The sequence below is a fragment of the Lissotriton helveticus genome, chromosome 8 (assembly GCF_964261635.1).
Source record: "Lissotriton helveticus chromosome 8, aLisHel1.1, whole genome shotgun sequence".
NCBI classification, from domain to species: Eukaryota; Metazoa; Chordata; class Amphibia; order Caudata; family Salamandridae; genus Lissotriton; species Lissotriton helveticus.
Window position 1 is genome coordinate 533,447,972 of NC_136069.1, and position 13,538 is coordinate 533,461,509.

Genomic DNA, 13,538 nt, shown 5'->3' on the forward strand with positions numbered 1-13,538 from the left:
TATCTAACAACGTAGTGGAGGTCAACAACTCACAATCCCATCTTATTCAACATTTCACTGTGCAGTTTGTAGATTGGCATAAACGCTGCCGACGATGACTTCACATCAATCCAACACTCATGCAACTGCCGACCAGATCCCCAGTGGAACCACTCATCTCCTGGTACAAGCTTCTTCAATGAGTAGCTCGTGAACTACTGGTAGCTCTACAGCTACCTGTGAGTAGCTCTCCTGTATGCTTGGTTGAAATAATATGTACCAAAATTGTGAATTTGAGACACAAATGAGGCATTTTCAGAACTCTCCAAAATATGAAGGTGACATATGAATTCTAAATTATGTGGCATTGAGAAGACTTATACCTTATATTACGTTGGTGGCTGGTACCCTGCAGCTATGGGTGTTATATATCCATGTAGATGCATTCCAAATATACCAAGTCTTTTTACATTACTGCTATCAGCCCTGCCTGACGCACTGAGGTGATCACTGCTGGTAATCTTGCACATGTTGGACACTAATGTAATCATGTCTGATGTGCTAACTATTACAATACTAATATTGTTAGTAGCCCCGGATGATTACAAAAAAGGTTGGCGATCCCCATCTTAGTAGCTTCAAATAGTACTGGCGAATTCGTTAATTACCTTCTGTAAAGCATTATCAGGTAGACACAAGATCTAGCCGCAGATACCTTACCTTTGAATTATCCCCAGGTGCCTGACTGTATCCAGAAATATTTCTACAGCAGTACATCTGTGCATCAGTAGAGGGAGTCGATTGACTCCGTAATGACGACATCCACCGTATGTGACGTCACAACAACGTCAATCCATATAAGCGCACCCCTGATGCGCTGATGTCCGCTTCTTCTGCATCTACTTTCCATGTTAAAACACGGAGCCATGTATAGAAACTGCTATTTATTTTTATCATTTATAGAGGGCATGAATCACCCCAGTCGGGGTATCTCAGCACTGTAGCAGCCCTTGGGAACAGCCAGAGTAGGTGGATCAGAACAGTGAAGTGTTTAAAATTTTTCTGAATGACAGGTAGTTGGTACAGAGACGGATGTCACTGGGTAGTTGGTACCAGAGTTGGGGGGCTAGGTAAGTGAAAGATTTGCCTCCTAATCTGGTCTGTTTTATGCAGGGTACTACAAGGAGATCTTTGAACCCTGACCGGAGGGTTCGGGAGGGTGTGTATCTGACGAACTTGTCTGACAGGTATCTGGGTCCCATTTTATTTAAGGCTTTAAACATCATGCAGCAAACCTTGAACTTGATTCTTTTATGTATGGGTAGCCGTTGTAGTTTGCGGAGTAGGGGGAGTGAAGCTGTTCTTGGGGGGAGCATTGGTCACGAAGCAGGCAGCTGTATTCTGGACTCCTTGCAGTCTGTTTAGGGAGATTTCCTTGGCTGAAATCAGCAGGGCATTACAGTAGTCCAGGTGGCTTCGGACCAATGCATGTACCAGGGTTTTACGTGTGGAGGATGGGAGATGGGGGAAGACTCTGCGAAGCAGGCTTAATACATGGAAGCAGGCCCTAGTGGTTGAAGTAGCCTGCTCCTTCAAGGCTTAGTTTGTGGTCAATTAGGACCCCTAGGTTCTTAACCACTTGTTTTGGGATGGGGCAGGGCCCAGTTCACTGGGCCACCAGTTGGGTGACCATCTAGCTACAGCATCTTTGAATAGCAAAATTTCATTTTTTTCTGCATTCAACTGAAGTAAGTTGTTGCTCATCCATTCAGTGATGGTTTTCATGACCTCCGAGAAGGTAGCCTCGATGTTTGTGGTGCATTTGTCAAAGGAGAGGAGTAGTTGTGTGTCGTCAGTGTAGGATATTGGTATGAACCCTAATTTTCTCAGAAGTGACGCAAGTGGTGTGACATAAATGTTAAATAAGGTATGGCTCAAAATGGAGCCCTGGGGTACGCCCTTAGAAACCATGGTGGTCTGAGATTTGAAGGGACCAAGGTTGACGGTTTGGGTTCTCTCCTTCAGAAAATTAGTCAGCCATTTTAGTGTGTAATCCTGAATGCCTGTGGCTCCTAGTCTGTCCAGCAGGATCTGGTGTGAGATGGTGTTGAAGCACAAGTTACTTACCTTCGGTAACGATATATCTGTAAGAAACATTAGTTAGTGTTAGATTCCTTACCTTAGGATATCCCCAGGCGTCAGACTGGATCCGGAACGTTTGTCAGCAGTACCCCTGCACGTCGTCTGCGGCTCCGCGTCCGTCGTCGTGATCGCCTGGATGACGTCGGACTACTTATACACCGCCCTCGCGCGCGGACGTCAGTTCTGTACATAGCTTTCTGCACCAGTAACGCAGAGCCATGATAGAAACCGACACTGGTGCCATGAAACTAGGGCACTGAAAGGGTTGTCCTTAACCCTAGATATCCGTTCACAGAACGGGGAGGATGGGTGGGGCCGCTAAGGAATCTAACACTAACTAATGTTTCTTACAGATATATTGTACCGAAGGTAAGTAACTTGTGCATCTGAAAGAAACACGTTAGTGTTAGATTTCTTACCTTAGACTAGCTACCCCAGCAATACCAACCCCAGTGGTGGGTCTGCGAACCAAGATCACACCAGACAGTCCTGGAGAACAGAACGGCCAAAAAAGCCATCTCTCCAGACTTGGCTGTCCAGGCAGTAGTGCCTAGCAAATGTGTGCAGCGAGGACCACGCAGCTGCCTGACAGATGTCCTGCAAGGAGACTCCCCGACCCAGGGCAGTAGTAGCCGCCGTGGCCCAAGTGAAATGGGCGCGCAGCCCAACAGGAGGCTCCTTGTTCACTAAGGAGTAGCAAATCTTGATGCACAAAACAACCCACCGAGAGATGGTCCGCTTGTGCACCGCCCGTCCTTTCTTAGCGCCCACCTAACCAACAAAGAGCTGGTCGCCCACCCGGAACTGGCGCGTGCGATCTAGATAGAAGGAGAGTGCACTTTTTGGGTCCAGACGGTGGAGCCTCTCTTCCTCCTTCAAAGGAGGTGGAAAGAAGGTGGACAAGGTGATGGACTGCCCGATGTGAAAGGCTGTGACTACCTTGGGCAGGAAAGAAGGACGAGTCCTCAGAACAACTTTGACCGGATGGACAGAGAAGAAAGGGGGTTCTGAAGACAGAGCCTGGAGCTCACTCACTGTTCTGGCAGAGGTGATGGCAACCAGGAATGCAGTTTTAAGAGTCAGAAGACGAAGAGGACAGTTATGAAGTGGCTCAAAGGGAGCGCACATCAGATAAGTCAGAACAAGATTCAAGTCCCACTGAGGCATCACGAAGGGAACAGGAGGAAACATGTGTGTGATGCCTTTCAAGAATCTATTTACAACAGGGGACTTGAAAAGAGAAGGCTGATCAGGAAGCCTTAAGAAGGCTGAAATGGCCGCGAGGTAGCCCTTGAGAGTGCCCAGAGCACAGCCCTGCTGGGATAAGAGACAGAAGGAAGAGGAGAACCTCTGAAAGGGGGCAGAGAGTGGATCCACAGCCTTTGCTGTGCACCATGCCACAAATCTGTTCCACCTGCAGGCATATACCAATTTTGTGGAGGGGCGCCTGGCTGCCAGAATCACATCACAGACTTCAGGAGGCAAGTCAAATGGCCTCAACTGTCGTCGCTCAATATCCACGCATGGAGGTGGAGACTGGACAGGTTCAGGTGGAGGACCGTCCCCTGCTGCTGCGACTGAAGGTCCTCCCGAAGAGGCAGACGAATCAGGGGATCAACTGACATGCTGAGTAGCTCGGGAAACCAGTATCTTCGTGCCCAGTCCAGAGCCACAAGGATGACTTGGACCCGGTCTCGCCTCATCTTCTTCAGCACTCTGGGCAGAAGAGGTATAGGCGGAAAGGCGTACAACAAACCGCAGCTCCACTCGCGACAAAAAGCGTCACAGAGCGAGTGCCGCCTTGGAAATTCCAACGTGCAGAACTGATGACATTGCGCATTCTCTTTGGTGGTGAATAGATCTAACCAAGGCTTTCCCCACTGCTGAAAGAGACCATGTGCCACGTCCGAGTTCAGACGCTATTCGTGATCCATCATGCACCTGCGGCTGAGTTCGTCCGCCCTGGCGTTCAGGGAACCTGCCAGGTGTGAAACCACCAGGGTGACTCCCTGGTGTTCCAGCCATGTCCAGAGGCGCAGAGCATCCTGACAGAGGGTCCAAGACCCCACCCCACCCCGCCCGTTTGTTGCAGTACCACATGGGGGTGGTGTTGTCCGTGAACACCTGCACTACACTTCCCCGGACAGAGGGAAGGAATGCTTTCAGTGCAAGACGGATCGCCTGCAGCTCCAGAAGGTTGATATGGAGCCGGGACTCCGCCGGAGACCAGAGGCCTCTGCTCTCCCTCTCTCGCATGTGGCCCCACCATCCCAGGAGGGACACATCTGTCACCTTTACGTGCTCCGGTTGGGGAAGGGAGAGAGATCTGACGCTGACCCAATCGCGGTTCGAGAGCCACCACTGCAACTGGCTCGCAGTGCCCTCCGAGATCAGGACGTGGTCGGACAGGTTGCCATGATGCTGTGCCCACTGAAACTTCAGGTCCCACTGCAGAACCTGCATCCGCCACCTGGCGTGATGCACTAGATGCAGGAGGCCATCAGCCCCAGGAGCCGCAACGTCAACCTGACCGAGACTCGGGATAAAGGCTGAAAGTTCGGAATCAGAGCCTGAATATCCTGAACCCGCTGTTCAGGGGGATAAACCCGGAACTGCGCGGAGTCCAGAACCGCTCCGATAAAAAGGAGCTTCTGAGAGGGGCACAGGTGTGACTTTGGCACGTTGATGGAGAACCCCAGCGAGTGTAGGAGGTCGGCTGTAGTCTGGAGGTGGGAGACGACTGTCTGGGGCGAGCCCGCCTTCAACAACCAATCATCGAGTTAGGGGAAGACTGAAACCCCTAATCTGCGCAGATGAGCTGCGACCACCGCCATCACTTTCGTGAACACTGGGCGCTGGTAAGGCCGAAGGGGAGCACGGTAAACTGAAAGTGCTCGTGACTTACCGTCACCGCAGGTAACGCCGGTGGGCCGGGAGGACGGGGATGTGGAAATACGCGTCCTGCAAGTCCAACGCTACCATCCAGTCTTCTGGGTCCAGGGCAGCTAGGACCTGAGCCAAAGTCAGCATCTTGAACTTCTCATTTCCGGAGGAAGCAGTTGACGCTCAGGAGGTCCAAGATATGGCGTAGGCCTCCTTTGCCCTGCTTGGGTACCAGAAAGTAGTGGGAATAGCAACCACGTCCTACCTCTGGCCCAGAAACACGTTGATGGCCCCCTTGGCCAAGAGGGCCGTAAATTCTTCCTGCAGTAGTCGCAAGTGATCTCCCGAAATGGGGTGGTACTGCGATGGCATGGCTGGAGGGGTCGCCTCGAAGGGGAGGGAGTAGCCCCTTCGGACGATTTGCAGCACCTACCTGTCCGACGTGATGGTATGACAGTGGGGGAGGTGATGGCGGACCCTGCCCCCCACTGGCAACGAATGGGCCTGAAATGCCGGACTAGGAAGGCTTAGCGGCAGATGCTGCAGGGGCGGGTGTGGACTGACCCTGCCTGTGTCCCCCGGTACCGCCACGGCGGTAACCACGTCCACGACCACGTTGAGCCTGTGTCTGCGGTCTGTGGCTGGCTGGACGTGTAGGGGCGTCCCTTCCGTGGCCACGAAAGGAGCGAAAAGTGGAAGTTTGCTGGCCTTGGCCTTGGCCGTAGCCCTGGAGTCCTTGAAACGACAATTGAAAACTAAACAGCAGGGGAGAAATAACCCCTCTTAAATAGATAATAAAGAACACCATGGAGGACAGCACAAAGGGTCGAGTTGAACTAGGCCAACACAGGGGAGGCCTAATCAGATAGCCAGTCCCCATCCTTAAAGAAAGAACAGCAGTTGCTGAATGTACCCAGCTGAAGCACCAAACAAAAAACAGAGAACATAGTATGGGAATACCAACACCACAACTGAAGGCCCAATCAAAGAACCAGTGCAAAGAACCGAAGTAACAGATGGAGAAGCAGTTCCTACAGCCTAACATCTGTTAGTAAGAGCCTGAGTAAGAGTGTCTCGAGAGTCATCAGGGATAGAGGGGAGAAGGCGCAAGACTAATCCCACAACATAGGAGAAAAAGAGCAAAAAACAGAATCTGTATTTTGGGACCGTAAAGCGGAGCTGGTGGCAGAAAATAAATATCAGCCAACAGCATCTAGACTTTTAGACTCTGGCTGGGGAGAGGGGGTGTCAGGCATGGCTCTGATGTCAGGCTGCAGCAGCCTGAAAGACAAAGCTGTGCAGAGTAGGATGATGGGAAAGGCTGAGCGTGTCTCTAGGGGAAGGATGATGCCTATGAGTTATAGACCAGTCCACGGATGATTTTGAAATGGGTGTAGCCCAAGCACTCACAGAATATCAAAGAGATCTTCACTGAAGGGAAGCACAGTGTTGGAACTGGGGTCACCAGTCCCCTAGGGTAGCATGGCACGAGCGGGTAGGCATCCGAAAGCACATGTGTTAAGCGATCATGCAGCACACACTCACACTGAGACAGAAACCTGGGCACGCAATAAATGACTCCACTCCAGAGCTTGTATAAAAACAAGTGATTTGTATTAAGATAAATAATCAGATAGATAGAGCAGGATCAGGGAAATCATAAATTCATTTAAAATACATGTGTCTCAAAACTTGCGATCAATATTAGATGAATAAATATCCGTTCTGCAATAAATATTAAATATTGGATCAATAAATAGTTAAATACATTTTTAGTGGGACACAGGCCCGACCTACGCCTTGCTTCTTGGTCAGTACCTGAAAGGAATACATCTCAAAGTCATAAGAACAACACTGCATTAAGCATCAATATCCATTTCCTCAGGTAAACAAAGGGACAGTTCCATAACAGAAACATCTCCCCGCTGTAGGAATAAACAATTCGTTAAGTGTAGTTCAAACATTTCCTTAAATATGAAACATTTCATTTGCCACAAAAGTATGTGGACGTAACTCTCCTCCTGTAATAGGAATTAAACATTTCATTAAGAATAATTATTCCATATAACAAGGTTGGGCATCCCTTTGGGAGAACTTCTCATTGGGCCCAGCTAACCATTGCATTAGCCAGCACTAACTAGGAGAAAACATTGCAATCTAGGTAACCATCCCCTTGTGCAGGTTTAACTGTATCAGGGCTACACCAACATTCCATCAGGGAAGTAGAAATCCCTACATTGAGCAGGTGTAAGTAGATCTCTGTTATAGCAGGGGTATGAGACCCTTCCCTGGGCAGGAGTAAACATTGCCTCAAATGAGGTCAACACCTTTCATTAGGCATAAAGTATTCCTTTAGGCATCACACACCATCCTATTACCTGATGCCTGAACAGGCAGGGCCTTCCCCCTATTAATCAGGAGCTTACAGGTAAAACATTTCCTGCAATAGAGATAATCAGTTTAGCAGAAGTAAAACACTTCACTGAGGGTAAAACATTTCATTAACCATTTCCTTAGGCAGGAATGAAACTCCTATGGCAGGAATAAAAACATGCCACTGCGGATAAAACATCTCATTAGGCAGTGTAACTATATCCTTATAGCATGAACGTTCCCCTACTCAGCAATCAACAGTTAACAACTCTTCAAGGCAGAGATAACCATTTTTAACAGGCAAGCCTGAGCTTAGAAGACTTGGTTTATGCATGTAAAGCCTTTTAGTAAATGTAAACATTTCTTTTAAAGCAAGGAGCACCTCACTCCATAACTGTGGGCAGGTGCTCCACCTTTCAACCAACATGAATAAATGTTTCATTAGTCAGCAGACACAGTTCATTATGCAGCTGTTGGCGTTTTCACCCCCAGGCCAGGATCAACATTCTAATTCCTACATTAAGCAGGCATAAACCTTTCAGCACCCAAGAGTAATCCTGTAAATAAGTAGAGGTTATAACACTGGGGCAGGGGTGTAATAAAACTTCTATAGTTCAGAATAATCCTGGTTCCAAGCAGGAATAACCACTTCAAAACTCTTCCCCAATCATAGGTAACATCCCCCTAATCAGGAGTAAACATTACAGGGAAGGAATCAGGCATAGGCATTTCATTAAGTAACTTATAAATAGAACATTACTCATTGCTAGAGAGCAACATCTCATTAAGTAAGCACAGGCCTTGCTTTAGATTAGTAAAACATTTCTGTTAATTAAGGTGAACATTTCAATAAGCAATTCAGTAAAGCATTCTCAATGAGCATTTTACTATGCCTTGGACTCCCCTATGCAGGGCTAAGCCATCGCAGGTGAACTCAGTATGTCTTTAGGCCTACGCCGGAACCAGGGCCCAAACTGTTAATGAATGGCAAGCCTGTCCTCAGGCATAAACAGTAACTTAATGGCCTCCACGTCACTAGAGGCACACAGGGGCCAACAGGTGAGCACTTAAGGTCAGAAATATAGCGTTTCTCTGGGGCCTACAAGAGAGCGCTTGGAGGCACAATTAGAGCGCTTCTATGGGACATTCAAGAAAGCGCTTGGAGTGAAATTACAGCGCTTCCCTGGGCACTACCTCAGTTCCTCACATGACAGCGCTTGGCCACAGGCAATGCTGAGGACAGCGCTTCAGCAGGCAATCAGGTTTAGATAATAGCACCCTGCAGGTACAGCACTTCACAAGGCAGCAACCCCCTTCAGTACCTCAGCACTCTTCACAGGGACAGCAAAGGAGCGTTGGGGGAGCAGGGAGTCAGCGCTTCAGAAGGCAGCAACTTCTAGAGCCACAGAAGTTCTTGGTGACACAGCGCTTCAGGGGGATAGCGCTTTTCAGGATTCACAGCGCTACGATATAGCAGGCAATTCACAGCAGAGGTAGCGCTCGGCAGACAGTTCATTCCAGGTAGCGCTGCTGAAGGGCACCACAGAATATAGCGCTTCAGGCAGGAATCACGCCCAGGATTCTAGCGCTTCACAGACAGCAGGGTGCAGGGCTATAGCGCTTTGGCCCACACGAGGTGGGGGCAAGACCAGCAGGTCTAATAACATTCAGTTCAGGGTGCTGCAGTTCAGGCAAATATAGCGCTTCAGAAGGCAGCAACCCCCTCCATTACTTCAGCGCTCTTCACAGGGTCAGCAAGGGCAGCGCTAGATATACAGGACAGGTGACACCCCAGTAGCAGGTTAGCAAGGGAGACCCCAGGTGACATCAGGAAACGCAGGGTCAGTACCGCGCCAATACCTGTTTGCTTCTTCAAAAGTCCTGTGATGATTTAATTTCTTCTTAGCGCTTTAGGTTTCTTGCGCCCTTGTAAATAGAGGCTTAGTTTCTTGTTGGCGTGATGTTTCTTGCGCCCTTGTAAATAGAAGCTTAGTTTCTTGTTGGCGTGATGTTTCTTGCGCCCTTTGGTTTCTTGTTTCCTTGAAGGGGGAATAGTTTGGTGGCTGGTGTTCCAAGTTCTTCTCAGCCAATCCCTTCAAGTGGTCCCTGGGGGTTCCCTGCCGCGGGGTTAGGTCAGTGGGGGGGGGGGTACAGGATGCCTCAATACTTGTAAAGCAGCACACTAGGCCCTGTCATTCCAGCATCATAAGACCCTGCCCTGACCCCCACTGCCTATCCTCCTGCGTAGGTACTTCCCCAGGTCTCCCCTTAGTCCCTCTGACAGGAAAGTTTACCTTCCTCTCCTTATACAGTGCCAGTTGACAGTTGGCAGTGGCAGTTGGTGTCACCTCACCTGTTCCAGAAGGTTCCAGGGGGTTCTAGGAGGTTCCACCATTCTACCTGTGGGCAGGCTGGCAGGCTAAGTTGATACATTGTTTGGAGGGTTCCAGCCAGGCCCTAGCCACTAGAATGCGCCCACTAAACCCCGCTGCAGCAGCAGTGGTCAGTGGCAGCCATGTTAGGGGTATAAGACACCTGCATCTTAACATCAGTTTCACAGTACACAGGGCTTTCCTCACTACACAAGGCCTATACATTGTTGTTACCATGAGGGCATTCTGATTTAAAAGGGAAATAAAAAGGCGAACATTTTTGGGGGAAAGGGCCAAGTCTCACACATCTCCCCCCCAGCCAAAAGCCAGGGTAGACCGATCATTCCCTTGATGGGCTTCCCTGCTTGGGGCGGAAAAAGGTGGACGCAGGCCCAATACCACCATGACATTCTCGCTAATCCAACCACCCCACTGGTGTTCCTAGTGGGATGCGGCCAGGACAGACCTCCAATCCAGATGTCTCTGGCCCTTACTCTCTCTCAGAGTGGGGGGCAGTCGCCCCAGGCCCGTGGTACCTTTTTCCACTCTCCTCCTCAACCTAGGGTCTAAACCCTTAAGTTGACCTGGTGACAGGGGCGAGACCTACCTCTCCCTGCACCCCCTCCCAGGGTTCCGCACCCTCCCTCCTGGATGACACATCGGGACAGCCTAGTCTCCCAACCTGGGGTTCTCTTAAAGAACACTCCAGGCCCAGTGACCACAGCTGGGGCACCCCTGAGAGTCACAACCGGGGGAACTCTGAATACAGAGATTCCTCCCGCCAGGTCAGGCAACCCCTGAACCTGGCCACCCAACCCAGGATCTGAACCCCGTGGCTGGACCGGTGCCAGAGGAGAGTCCTTCCTCCCTCTGCACCCCCTTCCAGGGTTCCGCACCCTCCTCCCCGGATAGGTACCCCTGGAAGTCACACTGGTAGGGTCCATAGTTACTGGTACCCCACCCTCCAGGTCAGGCAATCCCTGCACCTGAAACCCCAGTCCAGGTTCTACACCCCGTGACTGGTCCAAACCCCGAACCTCGGGTACGCTGCCACCATGGAAGTACCTGGCACACATGATTTCAAGGTCTTCAGCTCTGTCTCTGTTTAGCTGAAGCCTGTGCACCAGCTTCCCTTCCTTTATTGCAAGGCTCACACTCTCCCTTTTCTGCTCTAACCTCTTTGACGACACACCCCCCCTTCCAAGGTTCTCTGGTGTGACCGCCTCCCTGGGTGTGACCTGCCCCTCCTGTCCCCATCCCCTCTCCCCTCTGGGTGGGCTCCTACCCGTGCCCCAAAGTGGTACGGAGTTCCTTCTTCCCTCCGCCCAACAGGCACCCCATCCCCTGACACAACACTCCAGTGCCAGGTGAGGACTCGGATAATTCAGGAAAAAGGTTCTAGGATGTGGCGACAGAATGAGGTCCAACAGGCCCTGATACACTCACAGGCTAGACAGTGGAGGGGTCAATTCCTAAGGCTTGCACACACAATAATTGTGCAGCCCAATTGCTGTGCACCCTGTCCCAATGGAGGGTGCTGCATGGTCACAGGTCCTGGATCCCACCGCTCGACACCAATATGTTGGAACTGGGGTCACCAGTCCCCTAGGGTAGCATGGCACGAGCGGGTAGGCATCCGAAAGCACATGTGTTAAGCGATCATGCAGCACACACTCACACTGAGACAGAAACCTGGGCACGCAATAAATGACTCCACTCCAGAGCTTGTATAAAAACAAGTGATTTGTATTAAGATAAACAATCAGATAGATAGAGCAGGATCAGGGAAATCATAAATTCATTTAAAATACATGTGTCTCAAAACTTGCGATCAATATTAGATGAATAAATATCCGTTCTGCAATAAATATTAAATATTGGATCAATAAATAGTTAAATACATTTTTAGTGGGACACAGGCCCGACCTACGCCTTGCTTCTTGGTCAGTACCTGAAAGGAATACATCTCAAAGTCATAAGAACAACACTGCATTAAGCATCAATATCCATTTCCTCAGGTAAACAAAGGGACAGTTCCATAACAGAAACATCTCCCCGCTGTAGGAATAAACAATTCGTTAAGTGTAGTTCAAACATTTCCTTAAATATGAAACATTTCATTTGCCACAAAAGTATGTGGACGTAACTCTCCTCCTGTAATAGGAATTAAACATTTCATTAAGAATAATTATTCCATATAACAAGGTTGGGCATCCCTTTGGGAGAACTTCTCATTGGGCCCAGCTAACCATTGCATTAGCCAGCACTAACTAGGAGAAAACATTGCAATCTAGGTAACCATCCCCTTGTGCAGGTTTAACTGTATCAGGGCTACACCAACATTCCATCAGGGAAGTAGAAATCCCTACATTGAGCAGGTGTAAGTAGATCTCTGTTATAGCAGGGGTATGAGACCCTTCCCTGGGCAGGAGTAAACATTGCCTCAAATGAGGTCAACACCTTTCATTAGGCATAAAGTATTCCTTTAGGCATCACACACCATCCTATTACCTGATGCCTGAACAGGCAGGGCCTTCCCCCTATTAATCAGGAGCTTACAGGTAAAACATTTCCTGCAATAGAGATAATCAGTTTAGCAGAAGTAAAACACTTCACTGAGGGTAAAACATTTCATTAACCATTTCCTTAGGCAGGAATGAAACTCCTATGGCAGGAATAAAAACACGCCACTGCGGATAAAACATCTCATTAGGCAGTGTAACTATATCCTTATAGCATGAACGTTCCCCTACTCAGCAATCAACAGTTAACAACTCTTCAAGGCAGAGATAACCATTTTTAACAGGCAAGCCTGAGCTTAGAAGACTTGGTTTATGCATGTAAAGCCTTTTAGTAAATGTAAACATTTCTTTTAAAGCAAGGAGCACCTCACTCCATAACTGTGGGCAGGTGCTCCACCTTTCAACCAACATGAATAAATGTTTCATTAGTCAGCAGACACAGTTCATTATGCAGCTGTTGGCGTTTTCACCCCCAGGCCAGGATCAACATTCTAATTCCTACATTAAGCAGGCATAAACCTTTCAGCACCCAAGAGTAATCCTGTAAATAAGTAGAGGTTATAACACTGGGGCAGGGGTGTAATAAAACTTCTATAGTTCAGAATAATCCTGGTTCCAAGCAGGAATAACCACTTCAAAACTCTTCCCCAATCATAGGTAACATCCCCCTAATCAGGAGTAAACATTACAGGGAAGGAATCAGGCATAGGCATTTCATTAAGTAACTTATAAATAGAACATTACTCATTGCTAGAGAGCAACATCTCATTAAGTAAGCACAGGCCTTGCTTTAGATTAGTAAAACATTTCTGTTAATTAAGGTGAACATTTCAATAAGCAATTCAGTAAAGCATTCTCAATGAGCATTTTACTATGCCTTGGACTCCCCTATGCAGGGCTAAGCCATCGCAGGTGAACTCAGTATGTCTTTAGGCCTACGCCGGAACCAGGGCCCAAACAGTTAATGAATGGCAAGCCTGTCCTCAGGCATAAACAGTAACTTAATGGCCTCCACGTCACTAGAGGCACACAGGGGCCAACAGGTGAGCACTTAAGGTCAGAAATATAGCGTTTCTCTGGGGCCTACAAGAGAGCGCTTGGAGGCACAATTAGAGCGCTTCTATGGGACATTCAAGAAAGCGCTTGGAGTGAAATTACAGCGCTTCCCTGGGCACTACCTCAGTTCCTCACATGACAGCGCTTGGCCACAGGCAATGCTGAGGACAGCGCTTCAGCAGGCAATCAGGTTTAGATAATAGCACCCTGC

At 49.0% G+C, this 13,538-nt stretch overlaps 1 protein-coding gene across 1 annotated transcript in view; it reads right to left on the reverse strand.

Moving 5' to 3' along the window:
* Window positions 1-13,538, reverse strand: part of DIAPH3 (diaphanous related formin 3) — a 2,176,287-nt gene that overhangs the window by 836,815 nt on the left and 1,325,934 nt on the right. The window lies entirely within an intron of this gene.